Here is a 4,999-nt window from a genome sequence, read left to right on the forward strand (position 1 = left end):
GGCGGACTTTGTGAAACCTTAATGGCAGACATTTCACAGTTCATGTAGAAATTAATAGTAGCCAGAGGAATCACAATATCTCAAAAAGAAACATGTACATTACCATTATTTGCACGATGATTCTGATGGTGTAATCAGATTTTCAATATCTTTAGTAGTTTAAAGTTTAGTATCTGACTGTAACTTAGACAAGTAACACCCAGCAACGAATTTCCATAATGTAAACGGTTCATCTGATTTCGTCGATCGATGTGTCTTTAGAAAGCTATTAGTGTAAACCTAAACTTTTAATGTTTCAACTCTGAGTCGGAGAGTGCGTAGTTGAGGGCCACAACACCATCACATCTTTCATTCCATTTGTTTGAAAGCCTGCAAGGGGACTTCCAATGACCTGAGTCCATACCATGTCAAGCTGTACTATGCAGTCTGACACAAAATTAAGATGTATCCCATGATTTTTGTCACATCAGTGCCTGCACTGTCTAAGTGGCACAACAAGATCATAGTTATAATGTGAAATTTACTGAAAATAGAAATAACTATGAAAAGAATTTTTTGCTACAGGACAAGGGAAACAGTGAACAGTGAATGGTTGAAGATGGCAGTTACTGTACTTTTTGAGAAGCCTTTATGTTAATGTATGAACGCAACTAGTGCAGTGCACATTAACTGGAAACGTTTATTTATAACAATCAAATGTTTTGTAATTATCATAAATTAGTTGCAACTTTTTAAAAGACAACTTTGTCACATTCAATTGTTAAATTTATTTATCATTAATATTCACTATTGGAAACAGCTTTTGGCCATTTCAGAGATGAACACACCAAAACTGCAAAAACCAGAGTGTACATAGAGAACTGTAACATTTTACTTACATAGTGACTTTCAAATGACTGTTACATGACAAAATGATACATTACTCACATTTAGTGCCTTCCTGCACGTCAATACTTAAAATATCACACAAGTACACATGTCATGTGATGCCGTCTGATATGTTAAATTTCAACATGTGCGAAACCACAAAATGTGAGTGATACCTAGTTTTATAATGCAACTGTCATTTATTTGGATCTATGCAAGTGAGTGATACAACTCTGTATGTGCACTCTGTTTTTACAGCTTCACTATGTTCCATTTGATAAGGTCTGAAAGCTGACATTTCAATTGTGGGTATCAAAAATAAATGGTTTCATTAAACAGACTTGACATGAAGTATTAAATTTGTCAAATAATGACCTGAAAATCTGTTGCAGTTAAAAAACAGGGATTCTGTGTGGAACAATGCAGTGTTTGTCGTTGAATCAGTAGCAATTGTTCATTCTGCAGACAATTTGCTCTCTTAAAACCTTATCATACACTGTCATCTGAATTGGAATGCCACCAGTTCTTGGGTTGTCTTTGAAGATAGATTTGGAAAACTAAATTCCCTGCTTTAGCTTGGAACTCATGAGAGAACAAACAGCCACTGCCAGCCACACATAACTACAGTTTGTTAGTAAAATTTCCTTCCATTGCCAGCAGACGGGTTCTCTTTTTTGCTGTTCAGTTGATGCATAACAGGTTTATAGTTTCGTTCTGCCTGTGCTGGACTTCCAATAGTTGTGCTACTGAAGCCATCTCTTCTTACTTAGAGACTTTTGGATGGAGATAGGGGGTGGTAATGATATTTGGCTCGGAGTTACACCATGATCTCCCTTAATAAGAGCTCATGATGTTTGGAAAATTTGTAGATTGTGGTTTCATTGAAAATAATCTACATCAAAAAGACCAAAAAAAAAAGATACAAGAGACGGTTTGTGTCTCCCAGAGAGGTTTTTCAGGTAAACTAGTTGAAGTATAAGGAAATGTAATGCGTCTAGGAAAATGTGACAGCTGAGAGAAGCACATATGAAAACCTCTTTAGCACATTCGAACTACATGTGTCCGATAGTTTTGATGTGATGCCCTTGAGGAAGAAGAACGTTGTGCAGATGTAGAAGAATCAAAAGTGTAGCAGTCTAATGAAACCATTCAGAGCAGATAACAGCAAAATGAATAGCCCTCTTGGGAGGTTGCAGTCTCGTTTGTGGGGCAGTTTAGCAGCTGCAGAAACAATTGTATTCAAGGTGCCAAGTCACAAGTTTTGTAAAGCTTGTCTTAGCTAGGTTGCAGAAAAGCTAGAGCAAATAAGCAAAGAATCCTATGTGCTGATAGATGTGGGACCTGGAAACAGCCTAGTTAAAAAATAAATTACTGTGTGAAATGTAACCCAGACAAAACAGAAGCAGCTACTCCACAAAAATGTGAGTTTCACTTATGTCCAGCAGCATCATGACCAGCTCTAACAAGGGGAAGACTTCAGAGATGGCCAACGGATTTGGCTCATATTTGGCAGGTCACTCATGTACAGTCTGAAATTAAGAACTGTAACACAGGTTCCTTTGAAGTGTGATGTGGCAGAGGGAGGAAATTACTTGATCTGACATCTGTAGAAGGTGTGGTCACGGCATTGCAGGAGGGATTCAGCAGTGGTGTGTAAACATGCTCAGCACAGAAAATTGCTCAAATATTGATTATGCCTGTGACCACAGAGTATAAAATGCTAAAAAATATCCTGCATTAGTACCCATACAAAATCACCCATGTTTGGGAGTTGCTTTGTGCTGAACTGCCAGCAAGACAAACATATGATCGCCCTGGAATTTCTTGATCATATGTAAGTGTACAATAAATGGCCATGGAACATTTTGTCAACAGGCAAAGCACATTTCCATCTCAAAGGATGTGTCAATAAGCAGAACTGCAGAATATAGGCACCAGAAAATCTGCACACACATGAACTGGTACCACATCATTTTGCAAAAATGACTGTGTGGTGTGGGTTGGCAGCATCATTTATCATAAAGCCAGAGTTTTTCGAGGGAATGAATTGTGCAGGTCCTTTTACAAGTACTTCACAGGTAAATGCTATGAGAGTCTTTTGCACAACAATGTCATTCCAGCCCTTCAACTGCATGCATGTGTAGGTAGGATCACTTCTATGCCAGATGGCTCTCCTCTGCACATTGCACAGCCGGTGAAGCGACTGCTGCAGAGGCATTTATTTCGAAAATGCTAGAATTATCAGCCGATATTTCCCTACAACTGGCCATCCAGATTACCTGATCTTAATCCATGTGACTTCTGGCTGAGGGGTTATCTGAAACATGTTGTATTCAGTGCTCGAATTCTGAATACAGTTGAATTGCAGGCACGTACTGCAAAATGCATTCTGAGCATGATACCCAGGACACTCTGATCTGTTGTGGGACATGCTATTTCCCTATTCAAAACTCTTGGCAGAAGACTGTGGACAGCATATTGAACAAGTCTTATGGCAGTCTCGTGATAGTTAAAACAGATGTCATTTTGGTTTATATGCGGTTTTTGTCCACAGGATAGTTAAAAACCTGGGTAATTTTGCTTTTTAATCGGCTTTTGGCCTCAGGATACTTAAAAAACTATTTTCACATCTGATGTGTTAAGGCCCTGCTGTGGTGGATGGGTTTATGTCACAGTGCCACAACTGTTGACTGTCAAATTTGTGCAGTGATGCACATTGAACAGTACAGATGTGAAATGTGCAACTCAAAACATATAACTGTTGTATTGCGATTCATCTGTTGTTTGTAATCGACCCCACTTACATTTAAACGCTTAAAAAGCTATCAATTGGTAAAATGTTCGTCTATCTTTTTTGTTCCATAATGTATCAGCTTGCATTAATGACATACTGTTCAAATTTGCAGTCATTCAGAGCAATGGTTCACTTTCTACAGAGTTTTGAAATTAGAAGTTTCGTTATGAACACCTTGTATATTTACAGCAAATTTTTATTTATTGATGTGAGAATATATCGCTAATATTTGTAAATATGTCCACAGAACACTCTGAAGACAACATCAACGTTCAATAGGCATGCCTCCATTATCTCCTGCTCCTCAACCTTTGAAGAGGATTAGTCAATGGCGCTTTATGACTAGATTATTTCAGTTGGTCTGACACTTGCAGATTTGTAATTGTTGGTGTTAGTCAAACATTATTGATCTACATTATAAATATTATTTGTGGATACCTTTCAGTTTCATTTTCTGGTTTATTCATTTTGTTGACAACTTACTAAATTTTATAACATGAGAATACAATTTCAGATCATGACTACTACAAACGATTGTACTAATGATGTCATGTACACTTTCTATACATCATGTTAATTATCTGTAAAAATATAGAATGGAATATTATTAGCCATATAAGCTATGTTAAAATTTGTGTATTTTCTGTCACAGTTACTTCTTAGGATGTGACACATCTTTAGATTCACAGAAAGTGTTACAAATAAAAGTGGCTGTTTTACAATGTTACATCCCATTATTAAAAACAAATCTTCTGAAGTCCATAATGTTATGAGAATGTGGGAATAGACTTCATAGAGGCCCCATCTGAACAGAAAGGGAGAAGATCAGTTAACAGATCTAGTAGCATGGTGCATGCAGGGGGCCTCCATCCCAAAAAAGCAGAGCCCTGTCTTTTGGGATCAGATGACACTTTTTAGGCTAAATGCAGACAGGCAGTGTAATTCCAATTAACTATTTAGCAATAAAGGACAAAGATACATATTTCAAAGTGACTGAAAATAAAGTGACTTGTTACTTTACTCAGAAGATGTCTAAAATTGGAACTAAATTATTATAATTCGTCTGTCTGAGAGCCACATTGTCACAGGGATAGAATATTGCCATAACTCTCCCCCACCTCCCCACCTACCCTCACTCCTTCCCTCTCTCTGTCCTTCCACATCTTTCTCTCCCTCTCCCTCCCTCTCTCTCCCCCTCCCTCCCTCCCCCTCTCTCTTTCTTTCTCTCTCTCTCTCTCTCTCTCTCTCTCTCTCTCTCTCTCTCTCTCTCTCTCTCTCTCTCTCTCTCTCCGTGTGAGTGTGTTTGTGTGTTATGTCTCCAATTTTTCAAGTTTTGTA

The sequence above is a fragment of the Schistocerca cancellata genome, chromosome 1 (genome assembly GCF_023864275.1).
Source record: "Schistocerca cancellata isolate TAMUIC-IGC-003103 chromosome 1, iqSchCanc2.1, whole genome shotgun sequence".
Classification (NCBI taxonomy): Eukaryota; Metazoa; Arthropoda; class Insecta; order Orthoptera; family Acrididae; genus Schistocerca; species Schistocerca cancellata.